The sequence below is a fragment of the Taudactylus pleione genome, unplaced genomic scaffold (genome assembly GCF_031769625.1).
Source record: "Taudactylus pleione unplaced genomic scaffold, aTauple2 ptg000085l, whole genome shotgun sequence".
Taxonomy (NCBI): domain Eukaryota; kingdom Metazoa; phylum Chordata; class Amphibia; order Anura; family Myobatrachidae; genus Taudactylus; species Taudactylus pleione.
This window is the reverse complement of record NW_028284487.1, coordinates 5,441,601-5,454,621: the sequence shown is the minus strand read 5'-3', so window position 1 is coordinate 5,454,621 and position 13,021 is coordinate 5,441,601.

Genomic DNA, 13,021 nt, shown 5'->3' with positions numbered 1-13,021 from the left:
CTTCTTAGTGCACCCCCAGAATCTTATTTCAGTAGTTTTCGAAGTTGTCCCCCCTCTTTGCACTTTTTAACACCCAAATTCAAAGTACTTTTTTGGGGTGTTCGTAAGGTTTTTTTTTAGTTTTTTTTATGCAGTTGTCCTTTGGGTCTGAGTGGTTTCCCCACCTTTGCACCCCCAAACAAAAATGTTGCACTTCATTTCTCCACCTATTCAGAGGCAAATCTTCTTCACCTATTACATTGCATTGCGTTTTCGCGTACGTGAAAAGTGGATGCAATTGAATATGGTGATACTTTTCCGACAGGCAAAAAGTCGCAATTGGCGATACTTTTTTACGGATTCCGACATTTCCCGGCTAATTGAATATGGGCCATAGTATCCAGATGTAATCTAAATTATACTTATGTTTGTAAAACTAAAAATAAGATTTGTATACAAAACTAGAGATGTGTGCCGGACTATTTTTGCTGGTTTTGGTTTTGGTGCAAATTTGTTGTCTGATTTTGGTTTTGATTTTGCCAAAATGCCATGACTGGTTTTGGTTTTGGATTTCTTCCAAAAATTGACAAAAACAGCTAAAATTGCTTTATTTGAACCTTTTTTTGTTCTTAGAGTATTTTTATCCTCAATAACATTAATTTCCACCTCACAGCTCACAATATTATTTTCATCCAGTTTAAGCCAAAAGGTTGCACCGAGCTAGCTGGCTGACTAAGCTAAGTGACTGCAGTCTGCAGCACAAACATGTGCCAGTTCAACTTTCAACATGTCACATCAGAAAACAAGAGGCCTGAGGTAGATTGACTATGTATGTAGTTGAAGGCAGGGAAATGAAGGGTTGATTTGTAGTAAATTTAATTAAAGTTTTGGATTCAGATTCAAATTTATGAGGGACTAAGGGCACAAATTTATGAGGGACTAGGGGAGGCATTTACAGGGAAATTGTATTCATTCACATCAGTCCTTGCCCTAGTCAATGAAACTAAAATAACAGATACACCATATTGGAGGTATCCTGTCTACCACAGAGTTTTATCAATTACACTGCACAACAATGAAAATTTTTCCGATGTGAAAATAGTTACTTCTAATTCATTTCATCATGCAAAGAATGACATTTAAAACTCTCAGCTGAGTTCCGAGATATAGCCCATTTATGACGATGTAGGGGTATTCCTAGTGAAGTGGGCAGAATAGAGAGAATCTTACCAGCGATCTGCGTTCCACGCAGAGGGGGTGGGGCCTAATGACCCAATTAAATGAATCAGTTATTTCTCCCCTCCCCTATTCAAATATATGCGATTCACGGGATTACCCACACAAGATAACTGTGGTGCACTGAGTGACAAGCATAGTGAGCGATTCCACCAAGACATTTCAGCAATGGAACAAAGAATCATTACTGTTGGACAGTGACAAGAGATGCCCCAGGAGAGGAGTACAAGTGACAAGCAAAGAGAAAGCACCCCCATGAATAGGCCATTATATTAGATAGTATTTTCGTATGCTGTATGTTTGTTTCATATACTGTATGTTTGTTTCGTTTTGTGTTCTTATTTGTGATTGATTGAATCAAATCAACTGTTATTTATTTTCTATCAAGAAAATATCAGATTATTTTAAACTAACTTTTCACTATGACTATATTACTAATGTACATTCAGTATAGTGTAAGTAGTGTAGCTCAAAAGATAGAGCTAGTAAAAACATTCTGAAATCATTTTAGTTTTTCTTGACCTCAAATTAGTAAATATATGACTATTTTTAGAAAGGAAACAAATTAAAAGTATTAATTTGTTGTACAGTGTTATGGATAGCAGTGCACTAAACTTGTTATACAGATAAATATGCTTACTATCAGGGCATATATGCAATGATATCCATGCCTTAATAAGAGGGATTTAATTAATATTAATTATATTGAAGATGCTGAATTTCTAGGTCCTAATACTTCGGTACTAATTGGTTAACAATAAAAGATTAAACAGTAATTGCATGATACATGGTTAATAGCACAAGCACTTTAAAGGATTAACATCTATATTACATATATAAATAATGACAGCACACAGCAATTGATTTTATATTCTTTATTTAACACTCTTCTAACTTTTCATCACATCTTATGATCTTAAAAATATGTAAAATATTTATTTGTGGAAGGGATGTGTGCACCCCTTTGGAAGCTGATTCCCTTTTTTCTTTTTTGTAATTAGGGGAATCACCTGACTCAAGCTAGCAGTGTCTGAACTCAGGGTCTCATTCAGACCCGCTCGCGAGCGCAGGACGCTCGCAAGCGGGTCGATGGTACCCAAATGCGCATGCCCACGACGGAGGGAGCTCCGTTGTGCGCATGCGCGAGACCCGGCGAGCGACGGGGTAGCCGTCGCTCGGGGTCTCGCACCAAAGGGGGCATGCTGTCGATGGTGAGTGACAGCACGCCCCCCTTGGTGGGCTTGCTGGGGGCGTGGCTGCCAGACGGAGGCGTTCCCATGGGAACGCCTACCGTCTGGGTCCTGCCCCACTGACATCACTAGTGATATCAGTGGGAGTGATTTTGGCTGTGATAGAGCCAAAATCACTCCAGGGCTTACGTCAGCGAGACCCTACTGCAGGGTCTTGTCGCAAGCCCGATGGTCTTGACCATCGCGACCATCATCATGGACGCTCGCATAAGCTGTGGGTGGTAACCCACAGCTATGCGAGCGTCCAAGAGGCCGCTCCAAGTTTAGGTAGGAGGGTCCTGATTCTGGTCAGAGCCTCCGGCTCTGAATGAGGCCCTCACTTCACAGGTGGCTACTTCGAAGGGTTTCAGCACCTTGCACAAGACGGTAAGCATACTCCACTGTGCTGGACTAAAGGTGCCTACACACTAAGGGTCTCATTCATACCCGGTCACAAGCACTGATTGCTCGCAACCAGGTCGATGTTAAGGCCCTGCGCACGCGCAACGCCCGCACTGCGCATGCGCAAGCCCCGGAGCGAGAGAGAAATTCTCTCGCTCCGGAGCTCACTACAAAAGGGGCGGCTGTCGATGTTGGGGCAGGGGGGTGGCTACTCAAACAGAGGCGATCTTGACGGAACACCTGCCGTTTTGTAGGCGGCTGCACTGACATCAGCAGTGATGTCAGTGGGGAGCTTCCTGCTCGATCAGAGCAGGAAGCTCCCTGGGGCTTGCGGTTGCCGAGACTCAACCTTAGTGTCTTGTCGCAAGCCCCGATGGTCGCGATGGTCTTGACCATCGCGACCATCACCCTGGTCGGTCGCTGAAGCTGTTGGTGGTAACCCACAGCAGAGCTAGTGACCAGGAGGCCGCACTAAAAAAAACAAGCGGCCGCCCTCATTCAGAACGAGGGCCTATGTGATGTGATTACGATGCTTATCGTGTCCGATTTCCCTTGAACTCTCCCCGGCAGCTCCCCGGCAGTCGTGGGTGCATTTGGTGTAAAACTTGTCCAAATTGACCCATGATCTCACGATCTATCATGCATCGTGTGCGATGTCCAAATCCTGAGATCGTACACGATAAATCGTTAGCTGATCAAACACATCATGATGAATTGCCAGATTTAAAATAAATGTAAATAATGGGCGGGCTTAAGTAGGGGGTATATAGAGCAGGCACCATTAGGTCTGTGCACTTCTGCTCTGTGACTAGTGAGGCTTGGTGTGTATACTAGGGGTGTGCACCGGCCACTTTTCGTGTTTTGTGTTTTGGTTTTGGATCTGGATCTTTCTTTGTGTTTTGGATCTGGATTGGTTTTGCCAAAACCACCCTTCCGTGTTTTGGGTTCTGGGTTTTGTGTTTTGGATCTGTATTTTTTTGAAAAAAAGCATAAAAACAGCTAAAATCACAGAATTTGTAGGTTTTTCTGCTCCTATGCTATTATTAACCTCAATAACCTTAATTTCCACTCATTTCCAGTCTATTCTGAATACCTCACACCTCACAATAGTGTTTTTATGTCCAAAAGGTTGCAACGAGGTAGCTGGATGACTATGCTAAGCGACACGAGTGGGCGGCACAAACACGTGACCCATCTAGGCGTGAAACTGCAGTGGCAGACAGGATGGCATTGAAAAACTAGGCCCCAAACTGTACATAATGCAAAGAAAAAAAAGAGGTGCAAGATGGAATTGTCCTTGGGCCCTCCCACCCACCCTTATGTTGTATAAACAGGACATGCACACTTTAACAAACCAATCATTTCAGCGCCAGGGTCTGCCACACAACTGTGGCTGAAATGATTGGTTCGTTTGGGCCCCCACAAAACAAGCTGGCAATTTATCTGTCCCTGCACAAACTGGCTCTACGGAGGCAAGATGTCATCCTCATCCTCCTCATCCACCGATTCCTCACCCTCTTCAGTGTGTACATCCTCATCCTCACAGAGTATTAATTCGTCCCTGCTGGAACCACAGGTCCCTCTGTACGTTCTGGAGGCTGGTCTCCCTGGAAGAGTTGATAATTCATTTTATGAACATCATCTTCTCCACATTTTGTGGAAGCAACCTCCTATGCCTTTCGCTGACAAGGTTCCCGGCTGCACTAAACACTCTTTCAGAGTACACACTGGAGGGGGGGCAACTCAGGTAAAATAGAGCCAGTTTGTACAGGGACCTCCAAATTGCTTCTTTTTCCTGCCAGTACAGGTACGGACTGTCTGACATGCCTACTTGGATGCTGTCACCGATGTAATCCTTTAACAGACAGACGCACGCTTGTCGCTGCTGCTTTGAGGATTCAAGTGCGGCTACAGCCCACACAATTCACAAAGACAGAAAAAAAAAAAGAATATTTTTATTGTTTGTGGAGCACACTTTGAGGGTTACACCACCCTTTAACAGACAGACGCACGCTTGTCGCTGCTGCTTTGAGGATGCAAGTGCGGCTACAGCCCACACAATTCACAAAGACAGAAAAAAGAAGAAGAATATTTTTATTGTTTGTGTAGCACACTTTGAGGGTGTCACCACCCTTTAACAGACAGACGCACGCTTGTCGCTGCTGCTTTAAGGATGCAGGTGCGGCTACAGCCCACACATTTCACAAAGACCGAAAAAAAAAGAACAATATTTTAATTGTTTGTGTAGCACACTTTGAGGGTGTCACCACCCTTTAACAGACAGACGCACGCTTGTCGCTGCTGCTTTAAGGATGCAGGTGCGGCTACAGCCCACACAATTCACAAAGACAGAAAAAAGAAGAAGAATATTTTTATTGTTTGTGTAGCACACTTTGAGGGTGTCACCACCCTTTAACAGACAGACGCACGCTTGTCGCTGCTGCTTTGAGGATGCAAGTGCGGCTACATCGCACACAAGTCACAAACACATTAAAAAAATTGTTTTTTATTTTTTGGAGCACTTTGAGAGTTACACCACCCTTTAACAGACAGACGCACGCTTGTCGCTGCTGCTTTAAGGATGCAGGTGTAGCTACAGCCCACACATTTCACAAAGACCGAAAAAAAAAGAACAATATTTTAATTGTTTGTGTAGAACACTTTGAGGTGTCACCACCCTTTAACAGACAGACGCACGCTTGTCGCTGCTGCTTTAAGGATGCAGTTGCGGCTACAGCCCACACAATTCACATAGACAGAAAAAAGAAGAAGAATATTTTTATTGTTTGTGTAGCACACTTTGAGGGTATCACCACCCTTTAACAGACAGACGCACGCTTGTCGCTGCTGCTTTAAGGATGCAGGTGCGGCTACAGCCCACACATTTCACAAAGACCGAAAAAAAAAGAACAATATTTTAATTGTTTGTATAGCACACTGTGAGGGTGTCACCACCATTTAACAGACAGATGCACGCTTGTCGCTGCTGCTTTAAGGATGCAGGTGCGGCTACAGCCCACACATTTCACAAAGACCGAAAAAAAAAGAACAATATTTTAATTGTTTGTGTAGCACACTTTGAGGGTGTCACCACCCTTTAACAGACAGACGCACGCTTGTCGCTGCTGCTTTAAGGATGCAGGTGCGGCTACAGCCCACACAATTCACAAAGACAGAAAAAAGAAGAAGAATATTTTTATTGTTTGTGTAGCACACTTTGAGGGTGTCACCACCCTTTAACAGACAGACGCACGCTTGTCGCTGCTGCTTTAAGGATGCAGGTGCGGCTACAGCCCACACATTTCACAAAGACCGAAAAAAAAAGAACAATATTTTAATTGTTTGTGTAGAACACTTTGAGGGTGTCACCACCCTTTAACAGACAGACGCACGCTTGTCGCTGCTGCTTTAAGGATGCAGGTGCGGCTACAGCCCACACAATTCACAAAGACAGAAAAAAGAAGAAGAATATTTTTATTGTTTGTGTAGCACACTTTGAGGGTGTCACCACCCTTTAACAGACAGACGCACGCTTGTCGCTGCTGCTTTAAGGATGCAGGTGCGGCTACAGCCCACACATTTCACAAAGACCAAAAAAAAAAGAACAATATTTTAATTGTTTGTGTAGCACACTTTGAGGGTGTCACCACCCTTTAACAGACAGACGCACGCTTGTCGCTGCTGCTTTAAGGATGCAGGTGCGGCTACAGCCCACACAATTCACAAAGACAGAAAAAAGAACAATATTTTAATTGTTTGTGTAGCACACTTTGAGGGTGTCACCACCCTTTAACAGACAGACGCACGCTTGTCGCTGCTGCTTTAAGGATGCAGGTGCGGCTACAGCCCACACAATTCACAAAGACAGAAAAAAGAAGAATATTTTTATTGTTTGTGTAGCACACTTTGAGGGTGTCACCACCCTTTAACAGACAGACGCACGCTTGTCGCTGCTGCTTTGAGGATGCAAGTGCGGCTACATCGCACACAAGTCACAAACACATTAAAAAAATAGTTTTTTATTTTTTGGAGCACTTTGAGAGTTACACCACCCTTTAACAGACAGACGCACGCTTGTCGCTGCTGCTTTAAGGATGCAGGTGCGGCTACAGCCCACACTTCACAAAGACCGAAAAAAAAAGAACAATATTTTAATTGTTTGTGTAGCACACTTTGAGGGTGTCACCACCCTTTAACAGACAGACGCACGCTTGTCGCTGCTGCTTTAAGGATGCAGGTGCGGCTACAGCCCACACAATTCACAAAGACAGAAAAAAGAACAATATTTTAATTGTTTGTGTAGCACACTTTGAGGGTGTCACCACCCTTTAACAGACAGACGCACGCTTGTCGCTGCTGCTTTAAGGATGCAGGTGCGGCTACAGCCCACACAATTCACAAAGACAGAAAAAAGAACAATATTTTTATTGTTTGTGTAGCACACTTTGAGGGTGTCACCACCCTTTAACAGACAGACGCACGCTTGTCGCTGCTGCTTTGAGGATGCAAGTGCGGCTACATCGCACACAAGTCACAAACACATTAAAAAAATAGTTTTTTATTTTTTGGAGCACTTTGAGAGTTACACCACCCTTTAACAGACAGACGCACGCTTGTCGCTGCTGCTTTAAGGATGCAGGTGCGGCTACAGCCCACACTTCACAAAGACCGGAAAAAAAAGAACAATATTTTAATTGTTTGTGTAGCACACTGTGAGGGTGTCACCACCCTTTAACAGACAGATGCACGCTTGTCGCTGCTGCTTTAAGGATGCAGGTGCGGCTACAGCCCACACAATTCACAAAGACAGAAAAAAAAAGAACAATATTTTAAATGTTTGTGTAGCACACTTTGAGGGTGTCACCACCCTTTAACAGACAGACGCACGCTTGTCGCTGCTGCTTTGAGGATGCAGGTGGAATCTAGACGGGATTTGGAACCGAGGACACACTACCTCCATCAATTGAATAATCCCACTGCACTAATGTCGGATACCGGACGCACGTCTAACACCAACATAGCAGTCAAGGCCTCAGTTATACGTTTTGCTTCAGGATGACTGCTGTCGTACTTCATCCTCATCGCTAGGGACTGTTGGAGGGTCAATTGTTTAGTAAAAGTAGTGATGTTCCTACTTCCTCTCTGGGATGATGAACAACTCCCAGCAGCAGCAACAGCACTAGGAGGAAGTGGTTCTTGATCTTTCCCTATTTTATTTTTATCGGAGAAAGTTTGGTCCTCCATTTATGTTATATTGATATATATACGTGCGGCTAAAGCGCACACAAACACAGAAAATATTTTTTTATTTTTGATGGAGAGTAGTGCACTTTGTGGGTTACACCACCCTTTAAGAAATGAGCCAGCCGGCTCTTTACTTATGGGACACAGGCGCACGCTTGGCGCTGCTCCTTTGTTGATGCACGTGCAGCCACAGTGCACACAAGTCACAAACACAGAAAATATATATTTTTTTAGTTTGGAGTGTACTTTGGGGGTTACAGAACCCTTTAACGGTCAAGCCAGCCGGCCCTTTACTTATGACACAGGCGCACGCTTGGCACTACTTTGTTGATGCACGTGCGGCTACTGCGCACACAATTCACAAACACAGAAAATAATTTTTTTTTTGGTTTGGACTGGAGTGTACTTTCGGGGGTTACAGCACCCTTTAACGGTCTAGCCAGCCGGCCCTTTACTTATGACACAGGCGCACGCTTGGCACTACTTTGTTGATGCACGTGCGGCTACTGCGCACACAATTCACAAACACAGAAAATAATTTTTTTTTTGGTTTGGACTGGAGTGTACTTTCGGGGGTTACAGCACCCTTAACGGTCAAGCCAGCCGGCCCTTTACTTATGACACAGGCGCACGCTTGGCACTACTTTGTTGATGCACGTGCGGCTACTGCGCACACAATTCACAAACACAGAAAATAATTTTTTTTTTGGTTTGGACTGGAGTGTACTTTCGGGGGTTACAGCACCCTTAACGGTCAAGCCAGCCGGCCCTTTACTTATGACACAGGCGCACGCTTGGCACTACTTTGTTGATGCACGTGCGGCTACTACGCACACAATTCACAAACACAGAAAATATATTATTTTTTTAGCACTTGGGGGGAGCACCCCTGATGGACAGAGCACCCCCTGGACAACACTACAGCACCCCTTTAGGACTGGGACACTGCACAGGACTTTGGAGTGGACACAGCCCCTATGGAGAACTGACTGCACAACACAGTCCAGCCAGCCCCTATGGACTTTGAAGTAGTGGACACAGCCCCTATTAACAACAGCAGCACAGCACAACACAGCCAGCCCCTATGGACTTTGAAGTAGTGGACAACAGCAGCACTACACTACACTACACTACACAGCCCTAACTCCCACCCTCCCTCTTCACTGTCCACAGCCGAGTGAGAAAATGGCGCCGACGTGGGTACCTTATATAGGATCCAAAACCTGCGAGACTCGGAAGGCGGGATGATGACGTTTTGCCTCGATTTCAGATCCGAGTCAGGCGGGAAAAGTCGAGCCTGATTCGGATCGGACTCGGATCGGGGGGGCTCGGGGGGGTTCGGATTTCAGAAATCCGAACCCGCTCACCCCTAGTGTATACCTGCTGAATGCTGTACATTGCTGTAGTGCTCTGCTTTGTTTTTCCTGGCTAAACAAAGTGTGTTTTTGCTGCATTCTATGCTGTATTCTGTGCTGATGGATCCCTATCGGTATAGAGTTATGGTCGCCTATGCCTTGATTAAGTTGATGAAAGAGAGGGCCCAGTAACAGAGGAGAGCATGCTGGACCAAGGAATGGCTGCTGCAGAGGGAGAGTCGCTCTCACATGTCCTGCTGATGGAGATTCGGGAGAACAATCCACACAACTACCGCAACTTCCTGTGCATGGATGACGCCACATTCCGGGAGTTGCTGTGTCTGGTGACCCCCTATATCCAGAAGCAGGATACTAAGATGTAGAAGGATATCCCTGCTGAGGAGAGGCTGGTGGCTACCCTGAGGTGTCTGGCTATTGGAAGGTCACTGGAAGACCTGAAGTTTGTGACCCTCATATCACCTCAGGCTTTGGGCATCATCAATCCGGTGACTTGCAAGGCTATTGTCAAAGTGCTGCAGTACCAGTTTTGTAAGGTAAGAAAAAAAAATCATTATTTTTTTCTTGGAAATGTAGAAGAGTACTGTATAAACAGGTTAAAACAGTGTACATTTTTCTGCCAATATAGCTGCGAGTGATAAAACTGTCTTTATGACAACAGTATAAACATTTGCATTCCAAACATGGAATAAATAACTTTGCAATTTATTTTTAAAAAAAGGCTGCTATATGCCTTTAAAACTGCATTATCCCCAAATTTTATCAGTCCCAATACCTAGCCCTTTCTATGGTATACGGTGGGTCAGATGCCGACCTACGATTTAGTCTTTTTCAACCATTCTGTTTACCAGTATATATCAAATGATTATGACAGGACTCATTGCAAACCTGCTATATGATCCAATTAATCATACCCTGCTTAGCAATACATCACCAGATTCTAAGCTTCACACCGGTGTTACCTATATATATCTGTTGCAGAACTAAATAAATGGGTTAAACACAAATACCTCCCTTTGCGAGTTCCTTAATCTATTTACAGAAATCCATATCTATCTGAGTTATGACTAGTATACAGGGTCAGACTGGACCATAGGGGCACAGGAAACCTCCGGTGATCCCCACTGTTCCAGTCTGACACTGCTGGTGTATTACTTTTTCCTGTCTGTAATTGTGGAAATGAAGTCCTCAATCCTTACTAGATTGGAGAATTTATCTTACAGATCTGAGATCAGCCAGCGAGAGTAGCTAATTCACGCCATTCACAGATTCTCAGTGCGCGCTTCTCTGCTCAAAATTCTTACCGCGTCGCCAAAATGCAGTACCCGCTCAGACAACTATTAAAGACATGCTTCTGTAGGAAGTAATGGTTAGAATTAAAACAACAGAATGTCTTACATAAAAACAATAATTGCTTTACCGTTCTCAGATCTTAAATCTCTTTGAACCTTGCTAACCTTTCCATACAGTTTTCTTACGTATCCTGTCCTATGCCACTAGACCCCAGACACTGGGTCATCATCGCTTATGCTCTATGCATGTATAGCGACCAAAGCTTCATGTGAGCTAAACATGCAGGCTTTCACAGGGCTCATAACCGCCCTAATATTCCTTGACAAAACACATCAAGTCCCTGATCATCTTAAACAATGTATTATGCATATTACGCAAACCTTTAAATCATACTCAGTTATAACTGCAAGATTATATGTGGTTTACATGTGATCTAATACACAGATAATACAGTATAACACACCACATGTTATAACTTACTCAGAAGTGAATTTCTTAACCTAAAATAAATCTATAAACTGTTGTATTGCAAGGATTTTTCAGAAGTACATACAAACTCAACACAGAAATCATGTGTACAGCACAAATTTCTGTTATGCAGCCATGTGTGTGTTCAGTAATGCCATATTACACAGATCCCTGTTTTCTGAGATTCTGTGTAAACCCCCCCCTTTTGTTCAAAATTAGACATTGAGAACAACAGAGGATAATGATTGCAAATCATAATTCACATTGGTGCTGAATTCTAGCTCCTGTATAAATCATGATTATTCTACCAAACATCATAAAATTTGCCAATTGTAATGTCTGTTTGTGACATTATCAGAACACACAACATTGGAACAATCCTGCAATACATTGCAGTACAATAGGTAAAACAATTTTACCATCACTAAGATGAATTTCCAATTTACATTCATTTGCTTCAAATATATGAAACATATTTGTGTTTCCTGCGATTAATTATGAATTCTCCAGTACTTCAAAACATTGGTACAGGTACAGTGCATGTTTTAATGTGTGACCTTAATGCCCAAGTTTCACTGCAGATATGCTGCAGGGTGATTTAAACAGAAATAAATGGAGTTATATACTGTGAATGTATGTGAGACAAGTTTACATGCGTGTGTGTATGGAGGGGATATGATATTCTGTATGTATATTTTAAGGGATATAACTGTTTTCCTGCACTTCCGGCAGATTAATATCTATAAATAAATTGTGGATTGCAATCTATCAGGAAAAACAATTATTTGTGTATATATTTGCATGTGAGAGTTGTGTGCTTTTGTGTTGCTATGAATGGGGGATGGTGGAGCCTCATGGTAATGCAGCCATGATGTTGTAAAGAGATCTATTGTACCAAGTGTAAGTGTGTTTATTTTTTTGTAGTGTGTTATTGCAGATATGATATATGCAGCACAAAAAGGGTTAATACAGGGTACCTTGAATATCCAGGAGTCACCATTTGCTTAGAGCCTGCTGTTCACTGTAACTTGCAGTCCTGCAAAATACACTTGTTGGAAAGAGAAACTGTTACATATCTTGTGCAACCATTCAAAAATGAAAACAAACATACTGTGAGAAGTATAATTAAATCAGGCATCGCTGGATTGCCATTCTACAAGTGGCATCCTATGTACAAACAAAAAAACTAACACACAAAAAAAAATGTGGGTTCTCTCTGCCTTTTTTTAATTGTGGGAATTAAAATTGTAAACAGCAACAATTATAAGTTACCACAATTATAAACAGACCTGTTCGGGGTGCTAATGATAATTTCCACAATTTTAAAAGCAGACCTGTTTGGGTGCTAATGATAATTTCCACAATTTTAAAAGCAGACTTGTTCGGGCGCCATTGCTAAGGGGTGTTTTTTCCCTTCTTTCTATTTGTACACAGAGGCCATTGCCAGCCTGTTTAATCCCAATATATCTGAAGCAAATTATTCTATTTTTCATATAATAACTATCAGGTTATACGCAACATAAATATATGAACTTCGCAAAGTGTTAACCAGAATTATATACCTTTTAAATCATTTGGATAATTTCCTTTTATAAAGATAACGATGCACACAAAGTGTTATAAGTAAAACGTTTTTATATATCAAATCTTCATAAAATCAATGCTTGTTAAAATACAATATAGACGAGAGAGAGAGAGAGAGAGAGATATAGGAAATGATTGCCGAGTGTGTGAGTGGGGGTTGTTGGGACCCTTTGTCCTATTGTTCAAACCGCATGGTCTCTGAACACAAACTCC